Source organism: Rhopalosiphum padi, chromosome 1 (assembly GCF_020882245.1).
Source record: "Rhopalosiphum padi isolate XX-2018 chromosome 1, ASM2088224v1, whole genome shotgun sequence".
Classification (NCBI taxonomy): domain Eukaryota; kingdom Metazoa; phylum Arthropoda; class Insecta; order Hemiptera; family Aphididae; genus Rhopalosiphum; species Rhopalosiphum padi.
In genome coordinates, this window is record NC_083597.1 from 7742286 (window position 1) to 7763252 (window position 20967).

General features: G+C 29.2%; 1 protein-coding gene across 1 annotated transcript in view; it reads left to right on the forward strand.

Moving 5' to 3' along the window:
• The window catches only part of LOC132931635 (protein qui-1), a 196304-nt gene that overhangs the window by 149015 nt on the left and 26322 nt on the right, over positions 1–20967 (forward strand). The gene's annotated exons all lie outside the window — the stretch shown is intronic.

Below are 20967 nucleotides of genomic sequence, written 5' to 3' on the forward strand. Positions count from 1 at the left end.
TTATAATATTTAGTTAAAAAAGCGGTAAAAGTATGTAGTACTCACAGAGTATAAGAGAGCAACTGGTGTCAAGTTATATGCATTTGCATATAGAAGTTTCCTTTGCTTATTTTTTACTGTCGTGAAATTGAAAATAACTACAATGCCGAAACACGCATTGTAATATACAAAATATTTACTCATTGTACTTTATTGACTAGACCAATGAAATAAATAAATATTGATAATTTTAAAGATTCTCCCGATGCAACAAAGACATATATGTACACATAACATATTACAGATTTGCAATGTTAATATTTGCTCGTTTCAATTCGTATAATGTTGTCAAGATTTATTACTGAATGACATTTTAATAGCAAACGAGTATTTTTAGTAAAACATTTTTAAATGTTTATTTATTTAATAAATAGTTTCTCTGTAACACTTATTAAAATAAATATATTATATGTACACATAACTAATGAGCACCTATATATAATTTTGTTGAAATTGAAAAAATAGTTTACGGATACACTGAAAACCGCACCACTCCCTTAACGTATAACAATTTATGATAGTGAATTAAATGTATTTAATAACTTTTTTCAAAAATTCTTTACTGTCGCTTTTTTATGATTAACTAATGTTATAAATATTGTGCGATAACATCTCCCAGCACAGGTCCCAATGTGGTCATAAAAACGCCAGCGGGCTGTAAATACGTGCCCTGCTCTAATTAAATTCGAACGTGTGTCCTATTAATCTAGTCTGGATGAAATGAAAAAAAAATCTGCGTACACTATTCCTCAGTTTACGAACCATGACAGTGTAAATGTGTTCAAGATGAAAATTAAATTATTAAAGGTACAAAATTAAATTTTATAATAACATGGAGTGCGCTAAAGATAAAATAATACATCAAATTGAATGTAACGTGTGGTATTTCTTCGTATGTCATAATAATACACTTGCTTTTCAACCTGTACCATCATTATTATAACATCTCTGAAGATTAAAACGATAGTTTCATAATAACAATTATATTATTATGTTTATTATGTATAAGTTATATATTGCTCGTATATTAATCATCAAACGTTTAAAATAACAATACGGCAATACATATTATATGTACCTATACATCACATAGAATCAAACGCACAGTTAATAAGACGCAATGTTGAAATAATATTGTGGAGCATCCAACGCAACAGATTATTGCTATCACAAAAGGTAGAATAAAATGAGAAGGGATCTACAAGTGCGTGGTCGTAATTTCGATACGTATCGTTTGAAAAATGAGAGAAATAAATGGCACTATAAATTAAGATTTAAACTCCAAAAATGGAATAATAATAAATGATAAGTAAAATATTTATCACTTTCAAGTCTTACCACGCGGCACGCATTATTGTACAACACTCATTTTAACGAACAATATAAAACCTCTTAATGAAAAATATTCCCTTTTAATTATTTTTTAGAAAAAAATCATAAAATTACAAAAAAATAATACTATGTACACGTCACATCGAAATCATTTTTGAGTTATTACAAACTATACTCATTCAGAGCACGTCATATTATTATAGTATTTATATTTCATATTTTTAAACGTTGATCGGTATTAAGGCCAAATTATTATTTTAGATTTCATATCCTATACATTTTTAAGATTTTTATAGCCTAGCTTGACTATCAACATCTACAGATAAAATAAATGTAAAAATTAAAATTTTTGATTTTTAACATGGTATATATACTCTTTGTTTAATTCTTTTAAATGTTAACTGCACAGATTATTAACACGGTTATTTTTATTTATTTTATTATTATTATTTTATTTTATTTTTTGAAAAAATATGAAATACAGTTCTAACTATTTTATTTTCTGTAACCAATGAAAACCCTATATAAACAAAAATAAATATTTGATTTCTGTTTATCAAAATAGGATCCTTGTATGAGCTCGTCTTTAAAATGGGAATTTTTCCTTTCTTATCTCATCCTTAAACTATTAAATATAAGCAAAAATATACTGTTAAATATTAGGTATATACTACAAAATTGTCAAGTTTATAGGGACTATATATATACATATATTTGTATATTAATAAGTCATAACTGATAATAGTTTAGAAATCAAAAATATTTTATGTATAATAAAATAATCTTATACATCGCATACGCAATAATAATCATTACATTAATTACGTTAAGCCATCGATACATACACAACATTATTTTAATATGTAAGTAATATTATTCTCCACAATATTTTTTGATATTGAAGCTTGAGTAGGCTTAGGATTTAGGTATAGTATTTAGATAAATAACATGACTTTATGAAAAAGTGAATACTGCAATATAACATACAACTGGGCTGAATCAGGGGCTATACACACGTTAAACGAATATCTATCTTTATGTACATCGAAAAGCTCTATTCATACTCATATACTCATAATCTACACCCGTATAAAAATTGAGATATGTCCTAGTATTTAATATTATAAATGGGTGGTTAATATTATAAAATACAATATCAATAGGTTCTCACATATTGCTTACAGTGATAGAATACTTATATAAATTTAATATTTCAACTAATATTCTTTTATTGATAACAGTTGAAAACGTCATTTTAAAACTCGTGTAGTGAAATTGCCTATACAACGCGCCGGCTTATGGACATAAGTTAGGTTAGGTTAGGGGTTTATCGTATATAATTATAATATAATATATGAGTGTGTGTAATTTTAGTATAATATTATTGGTTAATCGATAAATTTATATTATATATTTTTTTTAATTTGAAGTTTTTGATATCGATCATAAATTAACATGTTTTATTTGTTTAACTGTATTAAAGCAATTATTACTTAAATTATTCTATACATAGTTGAGCTAAGAATGATATAATAACCGGCCGAGTGTATACGGTTCAATTCCAAAATCATTTTCAATTCTATTCATTATCATACGTAACCCAACAAAGGCATTATATGCGTTGACGTAGTTCCCATTTATTTTGGAGTGTTCGTCACAAGAGCGGATCAAGAGACTACCGATTGAAAACCCGTTTTGTCTTATCGGTACGAGTGGTTTTCGGTCGATAACCAGACACGTTAAGTCACGTGCATATAATATTTCTGTATTCTCTATGATCGATTGCTGTTCAAACTATCGTCACTGGTATAAAGGATAATTAGACGGAAAACAAAAAAAAAACTCTAAACCGCCGTTGAGTTTCGGCGAAAGCGATAGCTATTATCCTCGTTGGCGCGCGCGCGCGTGTGTGTGTGTGAAAATACACGAAATCGCATTCAGTGCGTGTGGAATATATTATTAGTCGACGCCCGTACGACGAAACGGTTGTGGGTGTCGCGGTCGGAGGGGGTGAAAACGCCCTCGGCCATTGGGTCCGGACCGGATGCACGTATTTATCGCCCCGGCCGATCGATGGCGGCGTCGGCGTCTGTCGTTTTCTACATTTGTGTGTGTGTGTGTGTGTAATAAATCATCGCCGAATCCTCGCCATAGCATATATATACACTTAAATTCGGACACCCTTCCACGCTGACACCGTTGCACAGTTGCAAAAGGGTAACGATGAAACGAGCGGATGGGGTAGTATTATTAATGGTTTTCGTCAATTATTAGGACACGGACAGATGGATTGACTTTTATAATCTGACTGTATTAAACGCGCTCGTTCTCCTTCTCTTTATCTTTATCTCTCTCCTCTGTCTCTGTCTAACCCTTCACACTTTTCTGTCCGCGTAGACCTCGTCTACAACGTAAACATAGTGGTAAATTATATTGTATTTTACTCGACTGTTGCCGAGAAAAACGCCGACGATTTGTATTCTTATATTTTGTCTCTGGCGCACTCTCTATATGATTCATACCTTCCGCTCGAAACGGCTACACGGCAACTACAACAACACCCCATAAATATATTATATCAATTGGATTGAAACCAAACCGTAAGTTGTCTGACTTTTGTTTCTATTGTTCGAGGAACGCCCGACACAGCTAAAAACGATAACCATAATATGTCGCTATAATAATATAATAACATGTCCCCGTGACGACGTCCGCAAGTAATTATATTATGTATGTATACATAATGTATTAAATCGTAGCGGGCAACAGCTACGTACCCACCGAAGACCGTAGCTAAAATGAACACGTTGCGATGCATAATATATAAGTACAATTTAGTGACAGCCGCGTGGTTTACGCGTACTATTTGTTTTATTTATCGATAACATTATTGTATTACTATTATATATTATGGTATTTAGCGAGACTAAATCAAAAATTGGATTTTCGTTTTATTATTTCACATATATACTCGACGACGACAAAAAATTATTCGCGACAATAGTTATGATAATTTATTACCCTTGACTTAACTCCTGTATCTGGACTATTGACTTGTTATGGGTCACTATATCATAATATTGTATACTATAAACGACAATGTGACAATACATAATAATATTATACGGTAAGTGCTGTATATCATAATTTTACACGTGTATAACTATTATCCCATTTAATTACATATCATAATGATGCTAATGAACTAATGCTGCACACCAAGGTATTTAATTATTCCTATTTAACGACTACAGTTACAGATAATAATAATTAATAATATATAAGTGAACGATTTATGTTAGATCTAATTTAAATTGGAACAACTACTGCAGAATATTATACGTCGCTGTGCTCATCATCAACTAAAAATAATAAATTGGTTATACGTTTTCAACTAAAGCAATGATGAGTTTTTCGATTTTAATCACTCGAGTTTAAATTAAATATAAATTATGCACTATAGACTATACAATATAATACAATAACAAATCATTTTAATTACAAAAACAACGAGAGGTACATACTACACACTTCATAAACACGTTTCTAAAACTCAGTTGAACAATATTCAAGAAATAACTAACTAAAAACTTGTTTTTAATTACCTGCTATATACTGACAAGTACTATACTCGCAGACTTTAACCTAACTAGTTCCAACTAAAATGCACATTTTAAAATAACTAAATGAATTACGTTATTTAGTAAGCACTACACGTAATAATAATATTAATGACGTCACGTAATTATTTTATTAGTAAAATTGTTTAAAATTATTTATTTAAATTCTGTTATTGTTATTTAAATTATGATGTGAAATAATAGAGATTTTTAAATGTAAATGCACCGATTATCTATTAAGAGGCAACATTTAGTCAATTTATATTTACTTTGCACGGTAGTTATATAACAAATCTTACGGAAACAATAAAATCTAACTAATTCAACGATCAAAAACGAATTTACAGGAAAAACAATACCTTATGGAATAGACGGATTTTGTTTAAATATACATTTTTTTTTTCTATATGTATTTGAAACAAGACAATTTTATTTAGGTCACGTAGGACTCTGATATTTTAATTAACTTTGAATAACGCTAGAGAAACACTTTAATTTTGACGCAAAATTTTTATATTCATATAAGTAGTAAACTACATTTAATTTAAAGACGTCACTGTTAATTAATTATGACTGAAGGTGAAAAAAAATAGAAGCAGCAAAGGTTTTATTTGGTTATGTGAAATGCTTTCAATTGTGCTAGCAAAAGAACGATGCTTAGTCCACTTTTATCAAATATGTTGGTGTTGTAGCCTGTAAGATGTAAATATTACAAATAATAATGTAATAAGTTTTCTCCTCATTTGTTTGGTATATATAATACATGTTATAGAAGTCTAAATTTGCCTCCTTGAAGAATTTTATAATATCATTAAATGAGATTAAATTTGTCAGTCAGTATTCAGTTAAAAAGAAAATCCATTTTTTTTCTAATTCCAATAAAAACTGAAACAAAATTGAATTACTACCTTTTAATTTAATAAAAATAATCAGTAATTTTTTTCAAAAATATCAATACCTATTTATTTTTATGTTGATTTTTATGAATTTGTGAGAACTAAGTGATCAGCAGCATTACTTTTTACATTTTTAAATTGAGGAGATTTAAGTCCAATAATGTATGTATCTATTTAACCCCAAACGACAATTGAAAAGTATTCATACAATTTAGATAAAAATTACAATATCTGTTATAACTAGATGTCGTCAAAGCATAAATTAAAAATATGACAAAGAACTAAGCTATGGCTAGGACACGATAATATTAACAGTGATAAGTATCATATGGATTGAATGATTGAAACTGTAAACTATTAAACGGCACCAACGCCACCAAATATAAAATTGAACTTAGATTCATGTTTTATGAGAATGGACTTTAAATTTTACACGAGCAAGTAGTTCAGAAGTATCTAAGGTATCATTAAAAAGGACAGATAAGAATTATTTTATAGCTATTTAATCTAATTATTATCTCTTTTTATTTGTTTCTTCCAATAATATATGATTTTAAGTGTAAGCTGGCAAATACTAATTATTGAGAATCATTAATGGACAATTGGTGTACTTACGTGATCTTTCCTAAAGAAATACATCCCTTTTAAAGAAAGAACGTGATTTAAGATTTTCAATAGAGCATAACTAATATTATCTCTGATTCTACTCGTATAATGATTAAACAAAAATAACAGAAAAAAAAACAGCATAGGTATATTGTATAAATATATGGATTGAAAAACTAAGATGCACATATTACGGAAATAGTATAAACATATTAAACTTTAAGAAACAATAAAGAAAACGTTAATAATTCTTAAAGAAAATATGTGAGTACCTAATGCGTCAAAACATTTTGATTATAGTGACGTTAATGTCATAATTTTCAACATAGTAAAAAAAACAAAATATTTGACTTATTCCAATATAACAGATAACTAGTTAAATAGTAATTATTGCAATATTGAATTAGAATATAAATTTAATTAATTAATTAAAAACACCAGTTATTTTATTCTTAACACCAGTACACCACCTTGTTCTCGTTATTCGTTCAAATATTTTACTCTCGTATTAAGTCAGAATTGCGAGGTCTTTATTCAATTTACATGGAATACTTATTACTAACGACTAACTTTTAATCTTAATAATATAACTAAATGAAAAGGGAACAATTCCTGGCAACAGTCTTTCATCTACTATAGCTATATCAAACACGGCGAAATGAAAGAATTTTTATCTAAAAGCTAGACATACCGTATTATGTATTTATGATTGACGGCAAACTTAGCAAACCGTGTACACTATATATTATGAAAGACGACTATGAATAATATATAATGTTAATGAGTAAAAGAAGTATCTCGTATAAATCATTTTTCAAAGTAGGTTCAACGAAGTCGACTTAGTTGACTTAGCAAGACAGAAAAACATATTCTTTTCCTGCCGTTATAAAAACAAATGATCAAACAGCAAGAGTAAAATATATCACATGTGAATATACTTAAAAATAAATTATTTTTCTAAACGAAATAAATACAATTTTTACACTTTAACCGTTATATCTCGTTAACAATCAAGTCTTAAATAAAATTTTTTTTTTCGATACACATAATACCATAATATCATGATAACAAACATTCAATAATTATTTTGTGATATCTCAACAACCAAACAAACACAAACACAATATCGTCGCCGTGTAAATACTTATCGGGAAACTATAACGATAAAAAACGAAATAATTTATGGTTAATGGTTAAAAAATTGTAGTGATTTATCGAATTGTTTTTTAAGTCGTGGTCAATTTATCGGTAGACGTAAAATATTCAACAAAAACGATCATAATATTAGTAGGAAAACCATCATTCGCACTCGAGCCGTCCAAGCGTGTGCGTTTCGAACTGTTGTCGTTCCGCGGTCGTATCGTATATTATTATGTACGAGCGAAATATTGCAATATAACCGTGCGAGATTTGGGCGAAAATCCGAAGAGCGTATCCGAATAAGTGTGTCGTGTCGCGATTGTTAAAGCAGTCGCGCGCGTGTCGCGTTTATTAAAAAAATCCAGTAGAACGGAAATAATAATATACGAGTCGCGTATCCGCGAGCAGCAAACAGTCGAATCAGATTATTATAAACGGCGGATACGTGGATCGGAAACAAACTGGGAAATAAAAAAATCCTCCTAATATATGTAAATATCGAGAACACGCGGTGTCGCGGTTAATATAATAATAATAATAATAACAGAACGAGACTATATATATATATACACGTCTTCTGCCGGGGCAGCATCATAACGCCGTCGAGCACGTGTCGGTCGGTCGGGGTGGCTCGTACTCGTGATTTATACCGCACACACACATAATATATTATTATTACGTTTTCGGCAGCAGTCGATGTACGAATGCGAAGCACATCGCGGAAACGGTTCGGTTCACAAACATCAGACGAAAACGACTAAAACGTAGCTAAAACGACTCTCGAGTATTGCCACCGCCGTCCAACCCGCGTATTATATATTATCGTAGGTAGGTAGGTAGGTAAGTGTGGTATATACCGAGCGCACCAGACCGAAGAAAACCGCTCGGGAGTCGCGTAGTAGCAGGTTACCGCGCGCATAATGTCATCGTCATTATATTATTATTATTATTATTATTATTATTATTATTAGTGTTGTTGTTGTTATTCGTCGTTGTTGTATGCGAGGCACGACGACAATAAATTCGATTTCGGTGAATACGATTTTATTTATAACGCGCTCGAGCCGTAGAAAATATTTCCAAGAAAACGGTGGTATTTTACATGATTTAGTGTGTAGTAGGCGTACTATTACATTGAAAACGAGTCGTTTCACTCGTGTTTTTATGCAACGTCGACTATTGATTTGCGCGACTGTTTTAACCGTTCGTATGAACATAATATTATGCTCGAATTTTTTTTTTTTTTTTAATGATCAACACAGTTTTTAGCTCTAAAAAAACAATATATTCCACCGGCCGTTATACTCTCGTCACACGTTTTCAATATTTTCAGTTGTTTCTTAGACGAATAGTCTGTTTTAACGATTACATTTGATTTAATAAATCACTCGAGTGTACGGGGCCGCGTAGCCAAGCTGACTCACAACTATAACCACACGAGTATTCGATCATAAGGACTGATTGCAGCGAATGTGCGCCATAATTTATTTGTCCTATATTCTGGTTAATATTCTAATTTCGTTGGTCTGGAAATCGTACAAAATCGAGTTTTTTGGTTTTCTGCGATACGTAAAGTCATAATATGTAGAATACTAATAATACATCGTAGGTAGGTGGCGATAATTCCGTATTTAAACTTTCATAATATATATGGTTCGTTTATAATAAACTATAAAAAAAAACCGTATATTATGCAGACTAGTTTGATCAAATCAAATAGTATAAACCGTGTAACAATACGAGTCGCCTAGCTATTTCATATCTCAATTTTAATACATTTATTTTAACGTATACGTAGACAATTTGACTAAAAGACTTGATAGGAAAAGTCACCCATTGACGGAATACCTGGATTGAGGTCGGTTCACAATTTTTTTTATTTTACATTCATAACACAATATAGAATCTTTAAAATAAAAGAAATTTGAACTAGTTTTTGTAATTAAATTGAATAAAAATATTATTAAACCCATTAATAGAACGCATCAAAAAGCATTGTTTTTTTAATTGCATTAACAAACTTATGTAATAATTAAATTTAAAGTTAAACTACAATTGAAAGAAGATTTTGATATATATTTAACTTGTCTGAGAAAATTCAGTTTGACTGTACTTTTCACCAACAAACTTTCCATTGCCCTGGAATGCAATTACCGTTAAATGGGAAAATTCTAAAAGGAAAATGCCATATGTTTTATGTTCAATTATAATTATATTTATATCGTTATCCAAAGATATGTAAATGATACTCATAATTCGGTAAATGTTAATAATAATATGAAATATTCTAAGGGATATGTTTTGTTGAAAATCATTATTGTTGTGCAAAAATAACGTTATACATATTATCCACTAATTATTAACCAGATGTTGCAGACGACAAAATTTATTTCATACATTATTTTCAAATATTACGAGAAACTATATGTGTTGACGTTTCAAAGTGATATTTTACTGTTATTAATAAATATTTCTAATTGTAAACCATACATTTAATTTAACTTTAATTTAAACTCTACAATGTACAATTAATAAATATTATTATAAAACTGATAAACAAGTAAAAAATAATTTAATCAAACTCTCAACAACTTATTATAATATATTATAATATTATTTTTTCCAGTATTTTTTTATGTATTACTTAATTACATTTATTTGAATATTTTGAATAAGACGGTATTTTTCTGACATTAAAAGAAAAAAAATGAAAAAATACTCACAAAATGTTTATCATGACAATTTTACAACTAACTAATTTTGTCTTTAATGTTAATTAACTCTCTAGTAGTATTCATAGTATAATAATATTATTAATCACAACAATGATAATATTATACTAAAATAATGACGCCATGATAGTGCACTGCTTAAGAAATGTGATGCATCGTCATTATAAAATTATTTTATAATAGTTAAAGTATCGTTTTTAATGTGATTATTTTATACAGATTCGTGTAAAAGACAGTGCAAATAATGAATCATTCGTGAATTTTTATCAACAACCACATAAGTTGTTATGAAATTTTCTGATTGAATTGATTAAAAATTCAATTATTCGTGCAAATTAAAAAGACAACCGTTATTAATGTTATGAACCTATCAAAACTCGTAATAATATTAAATAACCATTAAATTGTAGTATTGTACAAAACTATTTAAAAATAAACATTATAAAATAAAATAATATACACTATTTATATTGTCTCCAATAATTTCTTTGCATATTTAAAAAAGAATAAATATTTAAAAAAACATTTATAAAGTGGCAGATATTTAATTCTTTGCATTATTTTTCAAATCAATTTCGTTTGAAAATAAAGTTAAAAATTAGCAAAAATAAAATTAATAATAAATATAAGTAATTAATTACCTAATCAATAACAATACAAAATACTGTTTATAGCTTTATAATTAAAAATTTAGAAATATAGCTGGTTTATTTCTCTAATATGTCAAGAACTCTCTTAAGTCAAAGAATAACATCAGACTTTCAGACGTCATGTATTGATCAAATTTTTAAATCGATAGTACATTTATTTTTCACAGTGAAAAGCTCCTTACTTAATTACATTCAAGTTAATTATATTATTGAAATGAAAAAAACTGCGTTTATCAAATTATTTTAACTTGAGTGCACTAACCATTTGGATAACGATAATAAATAAAATCATATATATACCTAAATTCTATTAAAACTTTTAAAAACTTTATTTAGTGTTTATAATTAGTTTTAAATAATAGGAAAAATACAATATCGTCGCTGAAATTTAGAAGCATTTCTACAATAATATTATATCGTTTCTTTTGTAAAATTAAATTTTAGATTCTCTTTCACTCATTTAATTTCAAATTAAATACTTGAATTAATCTCAACTACTTGCCCTTAATAACTTAGATTTGTTATAATAGAATAAACTATTGTGTTTATTTTATCAACTAATTATAAGAATTATTTATTTGTGTACAATGTTCGTCAAACCAAAATTATATTAATATAATACTAGGTACTCGTATAACTGCAATATTTAAAAACTCTGTGTGATTACCAAATTGAGTACCTGTAGTGGTTTTTAATATACCTAAATCTAAACTAACCTCATTTTATATTAAAAAATGTTCAATTTTTATTTTTATTTTTTTTGTTGTTGTACAATTATAATTTTATTTTAATCTAGATTTTTTAACCTAACCTAACCAGTTATTTATATTTTTCATTAAACACATTATTTTATAAGCCCATTTTTTCGGTCATAACTTTATGAGCTTAAATATAATTAATTAAATACAGTTTATTTTATTTAAAATTAATTTATATTTTTATGTTAATACTTGTATTATTATTTTTAATTACCTATTCATAAACTTACTGGGATTATTAAATATATCATAATATTTATAATATGGTTTTTAAATGCATAATATTATCGTTCTAAGATACTATTACAACGCACGCTATAATTAATAATTATACAACAACAATAAATATATATTTCATATTAATTATTTTTTCCAACCTGTAGTATAAAGTTTGACATAAGGTTGTTTACAATAAGAATTTGGTTACTTTTTTCGATTCGTTGCTTATCAAAATGTTACATGTAATTATAATAGAAATACGTGCGTATAAATAAAATGACTAATTTGTTACCGTTACCATTTTTTTGATTGAAAACACAACACCAAATAACCTATATGTTTAAATAAGTTTTACAAGTCGCGTATTTGGTGGGTATACATATATATATATTTTTTTAAATAGGTTTTTTAATGAAAAATTACAATCATTTTAAAAGATAAAATGCCTCCGAATTAAATTTTCGTCGGGCTACATTGAAACGGCTTGCCGTTATTGTTTTAACTTTGCATCGACAGATCATAGTAAGTAATACGCATACGCACACGCGTATACAAAAACACATAAATATAGTATTTTACGTTGTGCACAGTGTGGCTTATTGTGCAAAAGCTTATGTGCAAATTAAAATATGGATATTAACAACTATGTATATATAAATATATATATAATATTATCATTATCTGTATTAATAATGGACATTTTATATTACGACAATCGTGCGCGAGTAATGCGACTAGTGACGTTTGAAAACATATTATATAAATTAATATATTATTAAGTCCTATTAATAGTAGGTAGTGTTTTTATTGCAATCATAAAAACGCGTTATACGTAATTACGCATAACCAAATAGTAGTTATACGAAACGGTAGCTATCGTGCAAAATTCACGTAAATAAAATATGATCGAGTCATATTACCAGCTGGAATAACGAATGTAAAAACAATAAAAGTTAATCGAATATGTTACTAAAATATATTACTATTAACACGAACATAACCGTTTTTCTGTATATATAATGGAAATACGTACTGATGGTACGCCAATGAATTATTTAGACGCAATTACTCGGAAACTTTCCCGGCGTTCGCACCGTTCAAATTATACAAGCGCACGGCGAACGAAATAAAACAACAAACACTATACCAGGTGATCCATTTAAAGTAACGCTTGCATTATTGTGGCGTTTAATTATTTGCCAAAAAAGGGAAAATCGGAGAACCGAAGATCGTGTGGTCACCGCCTGTCATTTTGTCCAAAGTTACCAACCACGAGTCGAGACCTGAAGAAGCCGGAGCGCTGTAGATTTTATGCGTTAATAAATATAGCAATAATAATTTATGTTAAGATGAAAATAAATAACAATATAATACAATAAAACTCATAACACATTACACAACAATAATGGGTAAATGGAAAATTAGTTGTATTGAATATAAATAAGTATAGTGCCAAAAATGCTCTCAACGGGCGTAAAACTTGGTCCAAAAATACAAAAATATATTATATATGTAATAGAACTAAGAACAAAAAAACCGTCCTGTGACATATTAATTTCATAAACATTTTATAAAAAAAAAATCTAAAAACAAACGGTTCATGGCTCCTCTGAACGGTTATCGGAAAACGTGGCAATAATATTATTCGTAATAATATCATAGTAATAATAATAATAATACGTATATGATACCAAATATTACTAACCATTAACCAATGGACCCGTCGGTGTTCAATAATGGTCACCCAAATCATCATCGTTTTTGCCATCGGACATCGCCGGGAAAGATTCTAGACGGTGCGCAACTCCATTATGATGGAAAATAAAACGGTGTATAGTATAAATATATAAGAAGACGTTTGGTTGTACGAGATGTTTCCCTGTGGACGGTAGAAAAAATAATGAAGGAACGAATCAGACACGCTGGCGCTAACCGATGGTTATCCATTGAAAAATTGGTGGTAGACCGGTAATATAGTTATTAGCTAATGGTAATAATTTTAATTAGTTGATCGCGAGCGGAGATGATTGCACTGAAATTTTCGCACACTTGAGGTTGGCACGTATAAACAAAGTAGGTATACATATATATAAATGAACGATAACAATAAAGAGATAAACAAAATATGTACCCCAATTATACTGAACATTACAGTTTTAAATTCGTTATTCCAAAGCAGAATAATTATTTGGAGTAATTACTTCGCTGTTTAAAAAGTATGTAAAGTTTTGAGGAGCGGAGTAGACACCAGACTGGTACGACGATGCCCCACAAAATGTTGATCCGCTACTCCGCTCATCATAACTTAAAATACTTATAGCTAATAAACTACTTGTCCAAAATTTAATTTTTATCGATCGAAATACTCCAAATAATACTCTACATTGGCGCATATGAAATTATAAATGTACGTTGTCACTCAAAAGAGTAAAAAGTTAAAAAAAAAAAGAAAAACAGTAAAAACCATAATTTTTTCTCTCAAAAATGTTGTTTTGAAACGACTTAAAATCGTATAAAAGATGTATTTTCAAAAATGTCAGTGATGAGTGTCTTACGTTAAACGGATCACTCCGTTATGTCACGTAATACGTTGTCAGTGGCGTATTCACTGATGAGGGTAAGAGTAGAAGGATAAACGAAATTGATCACCAGATTCTTGAATAGCCGAGTTTATACATTTTATATAATATGATATAGATGTATTAGATCCGTTATTCATATCGTATTAATAATTACAAAAATATCAAAATGGGTTTTTTTTATTGATGTTTGTCAAATATGAAATTCTAAACATTACTATTAAAAATACTAAACGCGCCGTCGGTATCAGAGTTGGGTACGATTTTTGGAAAAGTTCCCTTACTTTAAAGTTGAGACACACTGAAATAAACATTTTTTGATCGCATTTTTTCGTAATTCAAACGTTACAGCATTTTTGTACAGTTTTTTTTTCGATACGAAAAAAAAAGAATTCGTAAAAATGTCTTATTTAATCCCACTTCCCAGTACGCACAACAATAGCTACAACACTCAGAACACTCCTTCATTAGATATTTTGAGCACCACATCAGGTCAAGGAGCTTTGAATAGGACGCCAGTGTTTCATTTATACACATATCACCGAGAAAATTCCTGTGTATGGTAAAAAAGGTTATGACACCATGGAACTACGAGTAATAGATAACAAATTGAAATTTTATCCTTTGATAGATTAATATTAATTATAACATACTAGGTACTTTTTTATAACAATATTAAAACACATATATACCTAATAATCATATCATTCGTGTTTTTATTAAATTTTACATTTTATTTAACTACAATTTAACAAATTTAAAATTATTAATAGTGCCGTCTAACATCGTAATTGGATCAGTGACCGATTGACGATTGAAAATACAGGTGAAAAAAACAAAACCTTAATACTTAACCATCAAGGATAAATAATTGGTTGTTGGCAATTATCGAGAATGACGTAGTAAATAACAAAACGAAAAACAATGTAGACTTTTTCTGTTATTTGCAGGAAATTGTTTTGACAGTTATAAGTTATAACGACGACTCCGCGACTCTCTGAACCGCTTTTTTTTAGTAATGAAAACTAAAAAAAAAAATACTAACTACCGTTTAAAAGTTTATCTAAAATACACAACGATTGGCATCCTGAAGTTTAATAACCGTCATCAACGGCGTCTATATATATTGGAATAACAAATACATGCAAAGCCAAGAATTCAAATATTAATGCTGGTAAATGCCCGAATTTCCAATTGATTATAATAATATTCACATTTATTAAGGATATTATTTATTGAAATCGCTTACGAAGTTTAGTTTAATTTATAAATTTGATTAGTTTATCGACTGATTTTTGTTATAACTTATAAGTGAAAGGATTTCGTGTAGATTATAGTAGTAATTTATATTCGTGTCTTAATTTAATTTATTGTCAGTATTCGATAAGTATATTTTGTTCGACTGTAACCAGTGTTTTGCAAGCTGTGCATGACTTGGTCGTCTATGCGTGATGAAAATTTGGCCCAATATCCATCTTATTAATTATTTTATAAAAGATAACTATAATAGTTATTATAAAATTATTTTAATTTCTTTTTCGATAATACTTCGATACATTTTTATATATTCAGTGCGTTTGAATTTTTTAAGTACTGTTTCTTCTTTTTACACGCAATTCATCTATGCGCAGTTTATAGTTTATAACTTTACTTTAAAATTTAGTTAAACCAACTTTTACACAAAAACAATATAATTGAGTGTGTTTTTTACATTATCGTATTAAATCAGAAAAAAAATAATCCATGCAAAAAAAAATCTAATCCTAGAAATAGAATATTAAACCTCAATCTAAATGCGAAACTTTAAACCTGCTGGATTTATATCCACCCCCTATTTAGAGGGCTTATTTCCAACTTAATCTAGATCAAGTGAATATGTTTTTTTTCATTCCACTTTAGATGTTTTTAATGTAACCGCAATAAAAAATAACAACAAGCGATGGTACCTGGAACTGATTTATTTTTTATTTTACGTCAGGTACAAATTTGTTTTTTTATTCAGAGTTAATATTTTATTACATTTTTGATTATTAAATTAGCCAATCAACAAAATGCAAATTTTATCTTAACGTATTTCAATCTAACTAATGCACTTAATACACCTAATCCTTTAGAGTTTTAAATACTAGACATTTTTGTGACAGTCAATGGCCATAAATACAGTTGCCACAGCTTTTTCTAAAAAAAAGGTCAAGTATTGGTACCTAATTATAAAAATGCTATTTTAGTTTTACTTATTACCTACACGTTATTAACCAATACATAAATTAAACGATATGTAAGATTCTTTAACAACCTTTACCTTGTGATGTGCGTATATATAATATTAATGGTGGCCAGACTTATTATTTTTTTTTTGTGAAAATCAACGGTTTATAGCAAATCGATTACAAAAAAAGTCAACCGGATTGGTGACGGATAATGACCAGTCATAACGATGGTATAACGATATTAACCATTAGCGATCGCGATCCACACACCGTACGTCGTTTATCAGTTGTAGTCGGTTGTGTTTATTTATTTGCTTGTAGGAGGTGCTTTTCGACGCAATAATCATGTATTATGATATGTTGATTTTATCGCAATACACTTTATCGCAGTGTATAATGTCTATTGGGGCATGATAAACACATATCTACATATTATATATATAGTAATCATCGTGGATTCATGTATAGTATGAAATGTTTAATAATATATAACGCAACATAACAATTTCGAATACTGTGGATGATCGCTGTAGTTGATCGCAAATGTCAAACTGGCAGAATTCCAATTCTAAATGACGTATTCAATATGCATATTATGTATGAAAATAATTGTCATATATATATATATATATGTGTGTAATATATTAATATAATACATTATAAATGTATAATATAAAATGTGGCGTGTGAGTAATCGTCAATATTAATACACGTCCGTTGTCGCGATAACTGAAAAATGTCCAATCGCAGCGCGTTCATAATATCATAATATTATAACGAACCTGTATTTAACACCTTTCACACAGGTATCAATCAATCAGTATATGTGACGTATAATGCACGTCGTATCATAGTAGTACCGGGGAAATTAATTATATAGTTGGCACAAAAATGCACAAGCAGTCGAGTGGGGAGTAGTGAAAGACTCACGCGCGACATGCAAATGTCCATTTGAATTTGGCGAGGGGATCGAGTTAATCTGATATTATTTCTTTATATTTATTTTTATCATAACGGAAGGACGGTCTTATAATATTATACAAAATGTCATTTCAATATATTACATTATTTTTTAAATTTAATTTTTAGAAATTATATTAAATAAAATAATATTCAAATGTAATTCTACTGTTTATACACTTATTATTACGTGTAGTGTGTGCGTGTATAATAATACGATACTGCGTAATATTTGTACACCGTAATTATTTGTTTAATGACGGATGGTCGGCGAGTAAAAGGGAATTTACGGCCGAGTTAGACAATAATTTCAAGTGACGTTTATTGTTTCGAAGTCTAAGGGTCCCCTTTCTTTTTTTCTTTTATTTTTCCAATACCGCAGCCGTCTGCGTGTACGTAAAATAAATATGGCTCAAACGTGTAAATGTGCACTTTATATAGACGATGAGGATCGGCCTGCAATGCGAACGCTTTGAAATCATTCGATTAAATCTTTCGCAATCCAACGCGCGTGTAAATAATTATAATAAATTATATGGCCATTTATGATCGTATCGCGATGTACACGCCAACACAAAAATGTCGCTATAGGTGCAGGGTAGCGATACGAACGCGAGTGATGACGTTTTTAGATATCGATGGTCTCCAGCAAATAAATGACCACCGTGACCAGGCGTTTGGCCGACAAGACTCGACAAAAATCTAGAACATTCTAAAAACCTAACTCTGATAGAGGACGTCGATAAGTTAGGCGAGTAGGTATACATAATATATGGGAAACGCATATCGGTCCGCCAATAAGCCACTGCCGACACTTTACAGGTACCTACCCTCCACGCAACTGCGAAATACGACTGCAGGGGACACACAATCTTACGTCAAAGCCTCCCGGGGGATTTGTGACGTTACGCCGTACAAGTGTGATCCGTTTGATGAACGTAAACGCATTTTCTCGGAGAGACGGGTTGAAACCGTGTATATATGGTATAATATTATGTAACAACTCGTTCGTAAAATGTTTCAATCTGCTCAAACATTTTAAAATTCGTAACCGGGATGTAAACTTACTACAATATAATAGATTGTGGTCAAATTGTTTTGCTTTTAGAGATCAATTTTTTTTTTCCTCTGACCCGCTCATCTCGTTTTACGTTTAATTGTTAGTAAGTTTAACACGATTAAAGTTCATGAGTTAAAGTTAAATTTATGTCAATTTTTAACTCGATCTTAACTGATTTTAATTTCATGTCGACTTAACTTTAACTTGCCCTATTTAACTCTGCTTGAACTCGAATAATACGTACATAGGCAATATTTTATAAAATTATCCGAATGGCGGAGCAAGTCAATTCTAAATGAAATATTTTTTTATCGATTTTATTGCTGTAAGACGGTTGTAACTTGTAAGTTACTGTTATGATGTGAATAAAAAACAAAGTTGCAACAAATTTAGGGAATTCCGTGTTACTTTGAGATATAAATAATACAATTTAATAGGTAATGGAAACATTAGCGGCTAGAATGCGTTAATATAAATAGACGATAATATTTTATGTTTACCTACACTTCGGAATTGATCGGAATATTATCTATCTATATGTAATATATATGCACCTATAATGTATAATATATTCTATAGACGTTCACGGCAATATTTTGTAACTATAAATAGACACTGTTTAAATTTTTATTTTTTATATATCATCGATGTTCCACTCCGTGTTTTCAGTCACTAACCTTTTCGGTCGTAAGTCGTAACAGTTATATTAAACTTAAACTTCATAAACTTCAAAACTTCCCGAGGTTCAGGTCGTTGAGTCATAGCCGAAAGACGAACAATGAGAACTTACACTGTTGTGTGGCATTTTTCTGGGGGGGCGACAACAAGCATGCGATTAATACATTTCTTGGTTCGTTGTTACGCCACACTTGACGTACACGGTACCGTCATCGACGAGCAACATATTACGCGCAGTTCTCTTGTACGCAATACTTCACGTCGACAAAAAAATAATCATTCAGCTAAAACCTCGCACAATAAAATCGATAGGCGGTAATAACGAGTGGCGAAAATAAGTGTCATCAAAACGAACAAAAGACACTCGTGACTATATATATTATACGTATATATATATACAATATATACATGACGTATATACTTCACGTGCGGCTTTGTACGTACTCCCAGAATCCGCGCGTTGGACCGATAATTAGAAATCTTATGCGTTATGTACAAAACGTTTTCAATTGTCAGAGAAGTGTCGAATTGATCTAATGCACACTCCATAACTTACTGCTGTTGCGATATTGCGTTATGCACCTATCGTGTGCCTATACGTACAATAGTACCCTATTAGCATTTGTACCATTATACCATAATATATCACTCAATCTGTCAATATGTCACTCAATCTTGACGTTGAACCACGGAAAACGGTTTCATTAAATCATTAAATATTATTATACATTTTTGGCGATTAATATAATATCAATTATAACATCCAGAGTCTTACCATATTATTATAAGGTCAAACTTTCGATGCGAAAAATTCTGTTATACAATGTGCGATTTCTTGTAAATATTAGATATACTGGAAAATCTTATTACGATCATGAGTTCATTTATTTATTTATTATAATAGTAAACGAGGTATTTATGCTAAAATACCTATAGTATTAATATATAATAATATGATGACCGATTAATTGTTCAAATGCAGAATTATTTACATGAAAATTTTTATAATTAAATTATTATTAATTACGTTTATTAATTTTATTTATTTTAGGGAAATAATGTCTGAATTGTCTCCAAATAAGATCTATAATTTTAAACTATCATTTCTTTATTATTAACAATTTTATTCTAGTTGTTATTAATTGGTCATGAATTAATTTTTTTTTAATTATATAACCTTTATGGCTTTATAACAGTTTTGAGAATTTTGACAATATAAAATTCCTTTAAAGATAATTTATTTTGTCTCATTCAAATATTATTTGAATTATAACACGCGTATAAGTATTTATTTAATCATTACTTATTTACAACGTATTACTTTACGTATTTACTTATTATACAAATATTGGACTTTATTTAATGTATTCGAACTTATTTATTTATTTATTTTTTTATAACAGTTCCCGAGCAGTAGTTTATATTTACCAATTACGTGTCTTTGATCTCCTTTAATTATACATCTAGAAAAATGAAACAAAATGTATA